Source organism: Oryctolagus cuniculus, chromosome 12 (genome assembly GCF_051225735.1).
Source record: "Oryctolagus cuniculus isolate XC-2025 breed Fujian yellow rabbit chromosome 12, ASM5122573v1, whole genome shotgun sequence".
Classification (NCBI taxonomy): Eukaryota; Metazoa; Chordata; class Mammalia; order Lagomorpha; family Leporidae; genus Oryctolagus; species Oryctolagus cuniculus.
The window spans coordinates 75,518,088-75,534,129 of NC_142878.1; the positions used below are offsets into that span (position 1 = coordinate 75,518,088).

The 16,042-nt window shown below is 43.2% G+C and overlaps 1 protein-coding gene across 3 annotated transcripts in view; it reads right to left on the minus strand.

The window, feature by feature from the left end:
* Window positions 1–9,620, minus strand: part of ATOSA (atos homolog A) — a 144,029-nt gene extending 134,409 nt beyond the window's left edge. For 2 of the 3 annotated variants that reach the window (XR_016218152.1, XM_089310357.1), the window contains exons 1-2: window positions 9,482–9,617; window positions 8,988–9,183 (exon numbers count right to left, since the gene is read on the minus strand). The gene's annotated coding sequence lies outside the window, so the exon portion shown is untranslated. Of the gene's footprint in view, window positions 1–8,987; window positions 9,184–9,481 lie in introns of all 3 variants that reach the window. The other variant, XM_070054212.2, reaches the window with a different exon arrangement.
* Between the last annotated feature and the right edge of the window lie 6,422 nt (window positions 9,621–16,042).

Below are 16,042 nucleotides of genomic sequence, written 5' to 3' on the forward strand. Positions count from 1 at the left end.
GTGTAATGGGATAGTATGCATCAATTAAAAAAATCAGCTCTAGCAACAAGATGGAGAAACCTCAGAGAGTATGTTGTGTGAAAAAAGCCAAAAACACGTGAGTTCTAGCATATGATTCTATTTCTATAAAGCTTAGCAACAAGCAAAACAAAAAATGTTTATGGAAGTCAGAATAGTGACTAATCTTTCAGGGAATAGACTGAAAAGTGCACAAGAGAATCTCACGGGATACCAGAAATGTTCAATAGCTTTGTCTGGATGGTAGTTATCCAAATGCACACATATGTAAAAATTCAAACTATAGACTTAGGTTTAGTGCACTTTATGGTTTGTACAGTCTAATCCACTAATCAATAAAGTAAATAAACTTGATCAAGTGTGTAGAAGTGGTAGTGATTCTGGAAACTCAAGCCATGGCAAAACTTTGGAATAGGGTTTTAATGCAGTCCAAAACAAACGGCCATTTGACCCAGTGGAAAGAATGTTATTCTTGGATAAGTATAAAGGAGAATTAAAATAGAAATATTTTGAAAGCAAAAGCACTCCATAAATGCAGTGTTGACATTAGTCTGCCCCAGCCTTGGCCCAATAAGAACCTGGACTAAACCACCAATGAACTGGATATCGTCAAACACTGTGACCTCCATGCTGGCACCTCCTATCTATCAGTATGTGCTGTTTTGATGCAATCTACTTTCTTCTTCCTCTCCTCTTTCTTGTCTGTGCCTTCCCACTGGTAGTACCTGGGACTAAAGAACACTTTATTCCTTCTGCAGTCAGACAGAGCTGGAAAAATGTCTTGGAGGGAAATCATCCAACACTCCCACACCCTTGTTCAGAGTATCAGCCATTCTTGATGGATCTTCCTCCTACTCCAAATCCCAAATCCCTTCAGTCCTATCTTGTGACTGCCACTGCTTTTAGAGGCATTCATTGCTGCTCTATTACAGCCTCCTGAGCAGTCTTTTTTGCCTCCGAAGGCCTTTCTATCCTCCAGTTTGATTCTCAACAGCCAGAGTCATCTATCTATAAAAACAGATCTGATCATACCATTCCCTTTGAGTGGTTCTCTTTGTCTCCAAAGAAGAGCTAAATTCTATGGTGGTAAGCAAGTCCTTTCCTGATGGGATCCTCTCTATCATCATCTAACCAGCAGACATCCCCTGTAAGTCCTTAAATGTGTTATCAAGCGGGGGTGTGCCCAGGTTCATCTGCACAGGATCACTATTCCCCTGGAATTCAAGGGGTTCCTTCTGTTGCTCCTTACTGTAGCATTTGGATTTAGCATTTGTGAGGATCTGAAAGATGCTAGTCGCGTCCGGAGCAACTGAATCTTTTGCCTTTGTCTCTGAGATTTGTCAGCTCTGGAATGATTTTCCAAACAGGATGATTAAACTCTAGCAATGAGGCCTGTCTTATTTTATCTTAATGCTGAGAATTTTTTCTTAATGTTCAGAATGTGTAGGCTGTGGCATCAAGCACTTTATTATCAATGTATAAATCCTCTAGAATCTGGGGTGGGCATCTGGCAGTTAAAGACACCAGTTGGGATGCTTGCCTCCCATATTGAACTGGCTGGGTTAGAGTCCCAGCTCCAATCCCAAACCCAACATCTTGCTAATGCCCAGCAGGTGTTGGCTCAAGTAGTTGGGTCCTTGCTGCCCTCAGAGACTTGGAATGAGTTTTAATTTCCTTGCTTCAGCTCAATCCAGCCTTGGCTACTACAGGCATTTGGGAGTGAACCACAGGATGGGAACTTTTCATCTGTCTCTCAAATAAATCAAACCATAAAAATTTTAGGGGTTGGTGTTGTGTTGTAATGGGTTAAGCTACTGTCTGCGATGCTGTCATACCATATGGGCACTGGTTCAAGTCCTGGCTGCTCCACTTCCAATCCAGTTTCCTGCTAACCCATCTGGGAAAGCAGTGGAGGATGAGCCAAGTCTATGGACCCCTGTACCCACCTGGGAGACCTAGATGAAGTTCCTGGCTCCTGAGTTCTGCCTGGCCCAGCCCTGGCTGTTCTGGCCATTGCAGCCATTTGGGGAGTGAAACAGCAGATGGAAGCTCACTGTATCTCTCTGCCCCTGTCCTCTCTAACTCTGCCTTTCAAATAAATAAATCTTTTAAAAAAATTAAAGGAGAACATTAATTTTTTTAAAAATAACCTTTATAATCTGAAGTTTAGATTCTTAACCTGGAATTAATGGAAGAAACTGATGATCAGTGGAAGAAAGTAGTTGGTATTCTTTTCCTTGGTGGGATTCGCTGGCAAAGTTAAAAATTGTTTAGATCCAAATTATTTCAGAAATAATAAGACAGCATGAATAGTGTGTATTACTGCCAATGTGTAAAGTACTGAAACTCAGGTATTGTCTATGGGCTTATAAGATGATAGTACATACCCCATAGGGTATGAGTTCAAAACTAGGATCCCTGAAGGCCTTCTGTGACTAGGCTTATTATTTACATCCAGCAACAACTACCCGTATTTATGTATAGCATACTCAAGAAAGCGGCATCGGCACACTCGAACACTACAGATCAAGGTGCTTATATTCCTGAATACAGTTAAAGATAATTACGCAGTATATTATTGTTTTCAAATTGCCAATTTTCTATATTGGGAAGAAACCAAGACGGACTTGGAGCTACACAGGTTGATACTAAAGTTCATAAACACACATGAATAGCTAAAAAACGTGAAAAGGAAGATCAATAGGAAGGAACAAGGAAAAGAACTACTCCTACCATATAATTAAAACATTCAACAAAGCCTCCAACCTTAAAACAAGGTGGTATTGGCACCTGAACTAAACCAACCATGGAACTATATGAAATATACATATAGAAATATATGATAAAGGTGATTTCTCCTAGGATACAGCAAAATAAAAAATGAACTCTTGAGATCTGAATACAATTGAATAACCATTTAGGAAAAGTTTAATTGGTTAATTTCTTCATACTCCACACAGTAACATTTAAGTAGCTCAGAACTCTAAATGTAAAAACTGGAACTGTGGGCCAGTGCCATGGCGCAGTAGGCTAATCCTCTGCCTGTGGCGCTAGAATCCTACATGGGCACCGGTTCTAGTCCCTGCTTCTCCTCTTCCAGTCCAGCTCTCTGCTGTGGCCCAGGAAGGCAGAAGATGGCCCAATCCTGGCTTCAGATTGGCGTAGCTCCAGCTGTTGTGGCCATTTGGGGAGTAAACCAACGGAAGGAAGATCTTTCTTTTTCTCTTTCTCTCCCTTTCACTGTCTGTAACTCTACCTCTCAACTAAATAAATTAAATTAAAAAAAAACAAACCTGGAACTGTATTAGTAGAAGAAAACGTGAGTGAATTTCTCTGTGTATAGGAAAAAGATTTCTAACCGTGATGCAAAACTCCAGATGTAATGAAGAAAAGAGCAATACAGGGCCTGCACTGTGGCACAGCAGGTAAAGATGCCACCTGCAGTGCCAGCATCCCATATGGGTGCCGGTTCAAGACCTGGCTGCTCTACTTCCTTTTTTTTTTTTTTTTAAGATTTATTTATTTGAAAGTCAGAGTTATACAGAGAAAGAGAGGCAGAGAGAGAGAGAGAGGTTTTCCTTCTGCTGGTTCACTCCCCAGTTTTCCACATTGGCTGATCCGAAGCCAGGAGCCAGGAGCTTCTTCCAGGTCTCCCACATGGGTGCAGGGGCCCAAGGACTTGGCCATATTCTACTGCTTTCTCAGGCCACAGCAGAGAGCTGGAATGGAATTGGAGCAGCCAAACTCAAACTGAGACCCATATGGGATACTGGCACTGTAGGCTGGGGCTTTAACCCCCTGCGCCACAGTGCCGGCCCCAGCTCCACTACCAGTCCAGCTCTCTGCTATGGCCTGGGAAAGCAGTGAAGATGGCCCAAGTGCTTGGGCTCTTGTACCCATGTGGGAGACACAGAGGAAGCTCCTGGCTCTGGATCTTCCCAGCTCTGGCCGGTTTGGCTATTTGGGGAGTGAGCCAGTGGATGAAAGACCTCTCTGCCTCTGCCTCTGCCTCTCAAATAAATAAGTAAATCTTAAAAGAAAAAAAAGTAAGGCCGGCGCCATGGCTCACTAGGCTAATCCTCCACCTTGCGGCGCCGGCACACCGGGTTCTAGTCCTGGTTGGGGCACCGGATTCTGTCCAGGTTGCCTCTCTTCCAGGCCAGCTCTCTGCTGTGGCCAGGGAGTGCAGTGGAGGATGGCCCAAGTGCTTGGGCCCTGCACCCCGTGGGAGACCAGGATAAGTACCTGGCTCCTGCCATCGGATCAGCGCGGTGCACCGGCCGCAGCGCGCTGACCGCGGTGGCCATTGGAGGGTGAACCAACGGCAAAAGGAAGACCTTTCTCTCTGTCTCTCTCTCTCACTGTCCACTCTGCCTGTCAAAAAAAAAAAAAAAAGAAAAAAAAAAGAAAAAAAGTAAAAGACAAATACATTTGACTAGCACATTAAAATTTAAATTGTATGTAAAATACCTTAACTAAAATTAACATACCAATGTGTGGGGAGCAACTGAGACTAGACTAAGTTACTGGAATTAAGACTTATTCTATGCATCTGCTCTCCCACAATATGGCGCTGAGAGAGAGACCAAACAACCTCTACGCAGCTGCCTCTCGCCAATTTGACTGATAAGCTGCAGGAGCTGATCCTGCTCCTGATTGGAGGAGAGCAGCATGCTCAGCGTGTGGGTAGCAGAGTTGGGATTGGTGGAAGAGGACTATAAAGGAGGAGAGAGACAACATGCACCAGGAACATCTGAAGGAACACCTGAGCAGCCCCTGAGAGAGCTGGCCGGCAGTATGCCGCTCCTCCGCGGAAGCGGGGAAAGTGGCAGGGGGAGCCGCCCCTCCACGGAGATGCAGGGGTTGGCAGCCAACCCGGGAAGGACCAGCAGCAAACCCGGGAAGGGCCGAGCAGACAAAAGAACAGCGCAGGGTCCTGTGTCGTTCCTCCGCAAATGGGGGAGCGACACCAATGACAAACTGGAAGAGGATATTTGTCACATATTTAGATCGAGGTCTAATATTCCTATTAGATGAAAGTTAGAAAAACTATTCTACAAAAAAATGGACAAAAGATATGAATGACAATCACAAAAGAAAAATAGAATGGCATTTTAGAGCTATGCAATTTATGGGACAAATGTTGTGGTGCAGTGGGTTAAACAGCTGCTTGGGATGCCTGTATCTCACGTGGAAGTGCCAGGTATCAAGTCCCGCCTCTACTTCTGATCCAGCTTCCTGCTAAAGCACCTGGGGGTGGGGAGACAGGAAATGATGGCTCAAGTACTTCGAGTTCCTACCTCCTACTCAGGAATTCTAGGGTCCTGCCTTTGGCCAGGCCGAGCTCTGGCTGTTGCTGGCATTTGGTAAATGAGCAACTGAATGGAAGATTCTCTCTCTCTCTCTCTCTCTCTCTCCCTCCCTCCCTCCCCTCTTCTCCCTCCCTCCCTCCCTCCCCTCTTCTCCCTCCCTCCCTCCCTCCCTCCCAGTCACTCTGCCTTGCAAATAAATAGAGATGCAACGAAAGGAGAGAAGGAGATATAGAAAGGGGGGAAGAGAGATAGGGGGAAGAATGAGAGAAATAAAGAAACTCCGTTCACTCATAATAAGCCATTCTTCTTTCAAGTGTTTACTCAAGGGAACCAAAAACTTAGCAATGTCCACAAAAAGATTACACACAATTTTTCCTAGTAACTTTAGTTGTAGTGGTTACAAATTAGAGATAGCATAAATGTCCTTGATCAAATGTGGCACATCCTCCAATGGAATCCTACTCAGCAGTAGAAGGAATGCCTACTGGCAAATGTTAGAAGCCAAAAACGGCACACCTTCTGTGATTTTAATTATGGACAAGTCCAGAAAAGGCAAACCAATCAATGAATGACAAACTTATCTGTGATTGCCCAGGTGTAAGGGTAGACAGACTGATTAAAAAATAAATAAATAAAATAAAACAAACAAAAAGGGAGGGGGCCACAAGGAAACTTTCAGGGTATTGGAATGTTTTATACTGATCATATTTTGTGTACTATTAATTTTTATACATTTTTAAATAATTTTTTAAAGATTTATTTATTTTAAAAGCAGAGATTTAGAGAGAGAAGGAAGGAATATAGTCACTGGTTCAGTCCCCAAATGTCTACAATGGCCAAGGCTGGGCTGATCCAAAACCAGGAGCCAGGAGCTTCCTCTGGATCTCCCATGTGGGTGCAGGGGCCTAAGCACTTGTGCCATCCTCTGCTGCTTCCCAGGTACATTAGCAAGGGGGAGCAGGATCCAAAGTGAAGCTGCTGGGACTCAAAGCAGCATCCATATGAGATGCTGGCACTGCAGGCAGAGGCTTAACCTTCTACACCACAGCACTGGCCCCTCAAATTTTATACTTTAAGAACATGCAGTTTATAGGATTTCACTGAAGAAAGGAGACACAAATAGAAATTAGAGAAGCAAAACAGAATGCTGTGGGTTTAGGCTGGAAAGGAGTTTCTAGTGGGAACTGGTGATTTCTGGAATGTCAGAATAGCACTGAGACATCAGTAGCAAGGAACAGGTCTTGGTTTCGTCAACGCTGTTCCCACACTGAAGACAACCAGGGTTCCATAAACAGCTTATTCTAGATCAAGAATCAGGAAGGTACAGAAGAGATTGGAAGAAAATGCTCAAAAAACGTATGAGGACATGTCCAAAGGGAACAGAACTCAGGGGCAGCATTGTGGCACAGAGGGTTAAGCTGCAGCCTGCAATGCCAGCATCTCCTATCAGAGCGCCGTATCATGCACTGCTCCACTTCTGATCCAGCTCCCTGTTAATGTGCCTGGGAAAGCAGAAAGCAGCAGCAGATGTCCCAGGTACTCAAGTCTCTGCCACCCAATGGCCCAGCCCCAGCTGGCTGTTGCAGCCATTTTGGGAGTGAATCAGCAGATGGAAGATCTTTCTGTCTCACCTTCTCGCTAACTCTGCCTTTCAAATAAATCTTTGGAGGAAAAAAAAAAAAAAAAAAGGAAACAGAATCCAGCTTGAAAGAGCTGCATCTGGGAAAGCTGAACATCAAAATACACAGGGACAATACTGATTGTAATCCACTGAATAAAAATAGGAATTCCTCAGTCCGTATGAATAAGTAATAATTCAGCAACACACAACACAGATGAACCCTGAACACATTACACCAGGTAAAAGTAGTCAGTTTCTAAGATCTTTAGATCAAACATTTTATGGTTCCAGTGATGTACAATATCCAGAAAGGTGGCATCTACTCAGATGCAAAGTAGATTAGTGATTCCCTCTGTCTGGACGGATATGGTAATGACTGACAAAGATATGGGATTTCTCTTTGGGCTGATGAAATGTTCTAAAATTGATTGTGGTGCTGGCTGTACAACTTTGTGACGGTACCAAAAACTTAGTTGTATACTTTGAAAGATTGAATTGTATGGTATGTGAATTTTATCAGCAAAGCTGCCAGCAAACAAAAAGGAAGTCGTAAACAAAGATTCTTCCTTACAATAGAACGTTATTTGATAAATGTAGAGACCATGGTGATACAATCAGAAAGCTACCATTTTACAACCCCATGGTAAAGACTGGTTTGAGTGAGAGTGGATGCTCTAGGGAAATATATGCAAAGGAGACAGACATTTGCACGTCTCCCTGTCTGCCACGGATTCTTCACTGATTGCAGGGAACATATAGCAAATATAGGGCAAAAACCAGACAGTGACTGGATGATTAAAATTAACATCACCCAGAGGGACAGATAGATATCATGCATCCCCAGAAAGGATATTCTGACAAGGACACAAAATCACTTACGTAATAATCCAGCCGGGGGTGCATAATCTGAATCTAATGAGGAATCACCAGATAAACCAACTCAAGAACATATAAAACAATTGGCTTACATTCTTCAAAAATGTTGAGTCGTGAAAGACAAAAGACTAAGGATTTCAGGAGACAGAAGAAACAGGATTTGAGTGTATTTTGCTGGGAGAAAAAACTTATATTTGAAAAACTGACAAAATTGGAATATAGACTATAAAATTGATAAAAAAATGACTCAATACTTAATTTATGAAATGTGTTAATTATACCATGGTTTGTAAAACAATGTCTGTATTCTCAGGACATCTACACTGAAGGACCATGGGATTACCTACCTATTTTCCAAGGGTTCAGAAAGAAAAGCAGGAGTGGGAGTCAATGAATGGGAGAGGAAGACAGAATGTTAAGCAAATATGGAACAACAGAGTATACAGAAATTCTATGAACTAAGAGTGTTTGTGTTTTGGTAAATGTTTCATTAAAAGTATGTTTGTGAGAATGAGAAACACTCATTAAAAACACAAAATGACATTACTGAATTCATTTGCCTTTCCTATGAGGGTATTCAAAAAAGGTTGTGGAAAGACGGAATTAAAAGATGAGTTTTTGGTGGAAAAGTTTGAAATCCATGCATAGTTTCTCATAAGATGCCTTTTCCATGAGCCTTTTGAAGACCCCCTCATACATGAGCCCCTGAATGCTTGCTTTGGATATCCAGGAAAATCCTGTTCCCAAACCCAGATGGTTCGTGTGTCCTAGAAACCTCTCTATAAGAGGTTGAAACCACAGGAGCACTGGGAATGTTTTCTGGGACTTCAGGAAAGGAGAGTGGAGTTACTCTGAAAACTCACAGTGCAGATTCCATGAGTGCAACAGTAAATAGAACAAAATGAGAAACAAACAACACGGAGATGCCGAGTGGGGCTCATCTCTACTTTCAACAAACACAAGAAACCTCTCCTGTGAACCTCTCAGCCACTAGTAACCACTCTACCACATTAAAGCCAATGATTTTGCCAGGAGAAGTGACCTGCAGGAGCCACACAGACAAATAAATACTGGCAAAAGGCTTCAGGCCAGTTTCCATGGCAAATGTGAAACTTCAAAATAATCACAGAACTTAGGAGCCTTGAAGGGCATTTACACACCTTGTAAAACAGAAGGCGCAAAGCTGACCCACTTGCCCGGATGTGTTTCGTTCGGCCTGCACAGGGTTCACCTTGTTTCTTCTTAATTTTAAGACACTGGGGAAGCCACGTGATGTTCTGATACATCCAGCAAGGCAAGATTAAGGTCAGGTGTCCCAAGTTCAGAGGCCCAATGGGTAAATGTGAGAGTGAGCACCTGGAAGATCGCAGCCGTCACTAGTCAAGTTACTGTTCGGACACATTATGTAATGATCAACCCGTGTGAGTAGGTTATCCATCATCTCAATCATTGATCATTTCTTTGCGATGAGAACATTCAAGCACCTCTCTTCTAGCTACTTGGATTCATACCCCCCCCCCCGCAACCTTGTTAATCATACTCCCTTCACTCGGCCTCTTCCACCTCCCCCCACCCCCATATCCTCCCATGCATCCCTTCCCAATTTTTTTTGTTTTTTTTGTCTCCTTACCCACCTTTCTTCAGACACACATACCTACTAGGTCGTGTCCACCCCAGCTGGAAGCTTTCTCCGCCATAGAAGAGACAGATGAGGGCCTGAGAGTCTACAGATGACAGCAGCGACACCAGCAAACGACACCGACCAGGTCAGCTGCTTCCACAGTAAATAGAGCAAGACAGAGGGCGGGGTCTTGTGTGAGGGAGGAGTCCGGAGGGAAGTTAATTAGAGAAACTTGCCCATCAGGGAGCCCTGGCATGTTGAAGGAGAGGGCCCTTGGACTGTCTCGGACTGGCTGACCCAGAATAGTTTTTGCTGTTAAGCTCTGGTTTCCAGTACTGCAGCCCGATTCCTCTTGGGATTTGTTTTTGTTTTTCAATGTGATGATGATGATGATGTTGAACCTAATACCCTGATATTTTTGTTAATGAGTTGGTATCTGCCCCCCAGGACCACAGCACTACCCATGTCAAGAGCTAGTGAGATGCTGACCAGACCCTGCTGGGCTGTATTGCTGGCAGCTGATCCCAGAGCAAGGCAGGATTAAGGTCAGGTGTCCCAAGTTCAGAGGCCCAATGGGAAATGTAAGAGTTAGCACCTGGAAGATTGCAGCCGTCACTAGTCAAGTTTCTGTTCCTGTTGTATGTGTTTTACGTGTTATTTTAGGTCCATGTAGGACGGGCCTAGGTCTGCCAGCTCCTGTGACACTTGTTACAGTTTGTTTCTCTGCACTCCCTGGAATCCAATCTCTCTCATGGCCTAAAGGGGCTTCCCTGCTGTACCTCTGCCAGCTCTACCTCAGTTTTACTCCAAATTTTCAAATCTAAGAAGTCTAAGATTCTTAGATTACCTCAAATCTTAAAGATTCATAAAAAAATTGGATACATTCTTCTGAACTTCTTCAGTAGGAGCAAATTTTATCCTTTGGTGGTGTTAAGTTCCTAGTGCGCCTATCAAACCCCTCCCAAACTTAGGGGCGTAAAATGATCATTTTATTATGTTCACAGATTCCGTAAGGCTGGGAAAGCTGCCGAGCAGAGAGGGGCGAGCTTGTCTCTGCTTTGTAAAGTCTGGGTCCTCCGCTGGGAAGGAGGCTGGTGCTTCAAGGAGTGAAGGTTGGCATTGGAGGGAGACATCTTCACGCATGTGTTTGGTAGCTCCTGTAGACCATTGGCCAGGGCATTCAGTGCAGCCTCTCTGTACAGAAGAGTTTGGACTTAACTCAGTGTGGCAGCTGCCTTCCAAGAATGAGTTTCCCAAGAAAGCAAGGGAGAAAAACGTAACATTTTTATGATCTGTCTCAAGGTCTTATGTTAAGAAGAGAATGTGAGATGAGATTATTGCATCCCATATGGGTGCTCATATGTGTCCTGGTTGCTCCCTTTCCAATCTGGCTCCTGTTAATGGCCTGGGAAAAACAGCCAAAGATGGCCCAAGTGCTTGGGCCCCTGACACGGAGGGAAACTTTAATGATGCTCCTGGCTCATGGCTTTGACCTGGCCCAGCGCTGGCCGTTGTGACCATTTCAGGAGTAAACCAGTGGATGGAAGATATTTTCTCTCTGTCTCTCTCTCTCTCTAACTCTGACCGTCAAATAAATAAATAAATAAATCTTTAAGAAATATATAAAATCTGCCACGTAGATTTCACTGCCAAAAATAGCTAAAAGTAAGGGTGATTGTTTGGTCTAGCTGTTAAGATACACACTTCCCATATTGGACTGCCTGGGTTCGAACTCAGGTTCTGCTCCTAACCCTAGCTTTTCACTAATGTGCACCTTGAAAGCAGTGATGGCTCGTGGAGTTAGGTCTCCGCCACACATGTGAGACATTCCTGGCTCCTGCTCTCAGCCTAGCACATCCCCAGTCACTGCAGGCATTTGAAAGGTGAACCAGCAGATGGGAGCTCTCTTTCTAGCTCTGTCTCTCAAATAAATACATAAATAAATGTTTCAAAATAGCTAACAGACATTGGGAGTTAAGCTTGATGAAAAATGTAGATGAGTCCATCTGGATTAAAAAATTAAAATTGTAAAATTTAAAAATTAAATCATAAGAGTATTTTCTTCCATGGATCATGTTCTGTCCAGAATGCAATTTTAGAAGACCATTTCTAGAAGTTTTCAAACAGTCCTCATTATTCTACCAGTTTGCATGGTTAATTTGATTGGGCACTGCAGTAAATATTGACTTTTCTAGGGAAGTGTTTGAAAAATAACTGCCACAGGGATGGGTATTTTCTTGCATTTTGATTAAAAATAAACAGATCACATCATCAGCTTATATCACGTTTAGTACATATAGCCATCATCAAATGCTACATTTGCTTTGGGAATAGATTCCTAGGTGTTGTCAACATGCAGTGGATCCCAAATGCTTTCCAGTGGTGTTTGCCAAAACTATGCTCTGAGAAGGACTAGCTCCTGGGGATGGGAAATCCTCCTCAGACAGTTTAGTAATCAAGAAGCCATATGAGTACTATAGAATCACTACTTGACATTGTTTAACCTAGTGCCCCAAAATTTCCTTTTCAAGGAGAGCCTATTAATATCTCTTGGAACTAGTGTACTGTGGAAAATACTGCCCTGTGTTCTTGTCCTTAAAAAGTGTTTGGAAATAGCAACCAAAAAACACAGTTGGTTTGCCATCTTGTCCTTAGTGTTCTTTTTTAACTTGTGATGAAACTGGGGCCGGTTGGTCTGATGAGGGGATGAAGGTCTCTTGAGGGGATGAAGGACACCTGGGGCCGTGTAATAACGGCACATGAATGTAACACAAGTGCGTTCATGGGTTTCAAGGCTGCTTTCATGAATGTGAAAAGCAATCTGGGGTAGAGACTATAAAAGAACTACAGAGCTGGGAGAAGCCTTAGATATTAACTACTTTAACTCCTTTATCTTACAGATGTAAACTCTGTGGGACAATTTCTCCCAGAAACACTTGTTAATGCTAAACCAGACAGGGAACCAAATGAACTTTCATAAGGTAGCTTTTCCAAATACAAGAAGCACATCAGTGCACCTTAGGATCAGTCTGGCTCCCATACTCCTTAGAAGAATTTGGACTCAGACCTTGGGAGACGCTGCCATTAATAGCTGTATGTTTTTAGGCCACTTACTTTTCCCAAGCCTCTGCTTTCTCATCTGTAAAATAGGAGTGATATTGTACCCTAGCTTCCTAGTGGAGTAGTTGTGAGGAACAAATGAGGTCATGCTGTTGGAAGCATTTTGAATGAACTTTGGATAGGATATAATGCAAATATAGATGTTTGATTGGTTTGGTTGCTTTCAGCCGATATGTAGCTCTCTTAGTTCATAGAAATGTGACTGTGAGCTCCTTATTAATATGAGTGGTTTGAGAAGCTGATGGACTTAGCAATGCAATTACAGTCATCGTTCAAGAGCTGCTCTGTATGTTACCTCTTTGTAAATGATACACAATGAATAATTCCGGGAAAATCCTCAGAGCAGTGAGGCAGGTCTGCTGCTAAAATTAGCAGGACACAGGGCAAGAGCACAAAGGCTTGTACACTGTATGTCTAAGTTCACATATTTAAAAGCTGTAAATGGGCCGGCGCTGTGGCTCAATAGGCTAATCCTCTGCCTGTGGCTCTGGCACCCCGGGTTCTAGTCCTGGTCGGGGCGCCGGATTCTGTCCTGGTTGCTCCTCTTCCAGTCCAGCTCTCTGCTGTGGCCCGGGAAGGCAGTGGAGGATGGCCCAAGTGCTTGTGCCCTGCACCCTATGGGAGACCAGGAGAAGCACCTGGCTCCTGCCTTCGGATCAGCGTGGTGGGCCCACCTCAGCGCGCTGGCCACGATGGCCACTGGAGGATGAACCAACGGCAAAGGAAGACCTTTCTTTCTGTCTCTCTCTCTCACTGTCCACTCTGCCTGTCAAAAATAAATAAATAAATAAAAAATAAAAGCTGTAAATGGGGCATACATTTAGACTAGCAGTTAAGCCGCCTGCATCCTACATTGGAGTGTCTGATTTACTGCTTGGCTCCAGCTCTTGACTCCAGCATTCCTGCTAATGCAGATCCTGGGAGGAAGTTGTAGTTGGGTTCCTGCCATTCACATGGGAGACCTGGATTGGTTGCCGGTTTCTGGCTTCCACCTGGCCCAACTCTGACTGTTGCAGGCATCTGGGGAATGAACACCAGATGGGAAATTTCTCTCTCTCTGCCTCTCAGGTAAATAAATAAATACTTTTAATTTTCAAATAAAAATGTTAAAGATGTAAATAAAGCTTACCAAGTATTTTCATATAATATATATATATATATATATATATATATATTCTGTCCTACTACCTTGCCAAATATGTCTTCATAACAACAGGGAATGACTTTTAACTGCATATAGAACTGTAAATGGTCTGAGTACTAAATTCTCAGAAATGTGTTGGATAAACACAGTGGAATAAAAATAAAATAAAATACTCAGACACTCACATAAAATGTGACATCACAGAGAGAGTTGAACCTGGTTCCCAGCCCCTGCACCTATTGATGCCACATAGTCCATCCTTTCTTTTCCCCAGATGCTATCTAGCACTAAGAAGGCCTCTCCTACATGTAGGTAGACACTATCTCCCGCATCCAATCTGCATTTCTATACCCCTTCAAACAGACACCCTATTGCACATACAGTTTGCTACATTCGCCCCTGGTAGGCCAGACCCCTGGAAGAGGCCTGCACAGGCTCTGAAAGGAACTCAAGCCTGCTTAGACACAGTTCCAGGCTGCAGTGGTATTGCATGGTGATCTCTAGAAGTGGGGCCTTGGATGCCGCGTGGCTTGTCCCTCATCTCTGCACTATCCTTGTTTTGCCAAGAGAAGCACAGCCAAAAAAGGACCAGGGCAAAGGCCTGGGTCTAAGAATGGGACTGCAGTTAATAGTCTCTTGCAAAAGTCCCAGCGAAGAGTGACAAAACCTATGGACAAAGAAGCGTAAAGGAGACAGCAATTTGGAAAGTCACACGATGAAGATTTCATGGTTCTTAGGAACTACCAAGATGTAAGAGAACAACAAAGTAAGGAACCAGTAGAAGATGCCAGATTTCCAAGCCTGGGTTATTGGCTGGGTCAGGGAAAATCTTCTAAGGTTTCTCTTAGCATGTGCTATTTATTTTTGTGACTGAGCAACCCAAATAATTTCAAACAGAATTGCTACTATTCATATAGGTTCACAGTAATGCAGATATTAAAGCATTTGCTCCATGCATGAAATAATAAGGACACTTTTGTGGAGAAACATGTGTCAACAGCAATATCTTATAACAGTACACTTTAGGAAAATCTGTGATTTCCATTTAAATATTCTATCACCTCAAGTCATGCATGTGAACTTGCATCCTGTAGATTTCATGGCTAAGAATTTGATGAACTGCACAAAATAGGACTGTTGAAAACGCTTTCTTAGTAATTTTTAAAGTCTACTTCTAGAGTGGAAGGGAGTAACATTTTACAAAGCCCAAGTCCTCAAAAGTCTGGGACATGACAGTTGGAAATCTGTGGATGGATTACAATTTTTCTGATTGCAATATGGCCGTGCCAACCAGCCATCCAACCATACATTGGTCATTTTTTCATTTCGTTGCTTTTTATGAGACTTTGCAATAATGATTTTTGCCAAATAACTCTGAAAATGTAGTTGAGTAATGTGAGAAACAAAAGTGGATCTTTCTTTAAAAGTAATCTAAGGGTGGGCATTTGACCTAGTGGCTGGGAAATCTGATTCCCACATTGCAGAACCTGTGTTCAATGCCAGGCTTTGGCTCCTGACTCCAGTTTCCTGCTAATTAGGATACTGGGAGGTAGCCATGATGGCCCACGAGTTGGGTCCCTGCCACTCACATGGGAGACCTGAATTGAGTTCTTGGTTCCTGGCTTCAGCCTCTAGTGGGGGCTCTTGCAGGCATTTGGGGTAGTGAATCAACAGATGAGAGCAAGTTTCTGTCTCTCTGCTTTTCAATAAATAAAATTTTAAAAAATTTTATAATAAAAATAGTTAATTAAATGTTTGCCTTAGGGGTCAGCATTGTGGCACAGAGTGTTAAGCTGTCACCTGTGACTCCAGCATCCTCTATCTAAGCGCCTATTGGAGTCCTGGCTGCTCTGCTTCCAATCCAGCTTCCTGCTAAATGTCTGGAAAGGCAGAAGGTGATGGCCCAAGTCCTCGGACCCCTGCCACCCATGTGGAAGACCCAGATGGAGTTATTGGCCCCTGGCTTTGGCCTGGCCCAGCTCTGGCTGTTGCAGCCATTTGAGGAGTGAATCAATGGATGGAAGATCTAGTTCTCTCTCTGTCTCTCCCTCTCTGCTTTCAAATAAATAAAAATAAAAAGATTTACCTGAGATATAAAAATATTTAGTCTTAAGAAAGCTTCCATTAATAAAAAAGTTATTCCCAAGATGGTTTCTCCCAAAGAACAGTAAGGGTTTAAAAGATGTTCCACTCTTTCTGTTAACATTGATAACTGAATAGGGTAAACCACACAGACTTAATTATATATTGAGTTGGAAGCCTGAGAGCATCCCAAACATCCTTGTTATCCAAGGTGTACTCCAAACCAGAGCTGGGGTGGCACTGAAAGG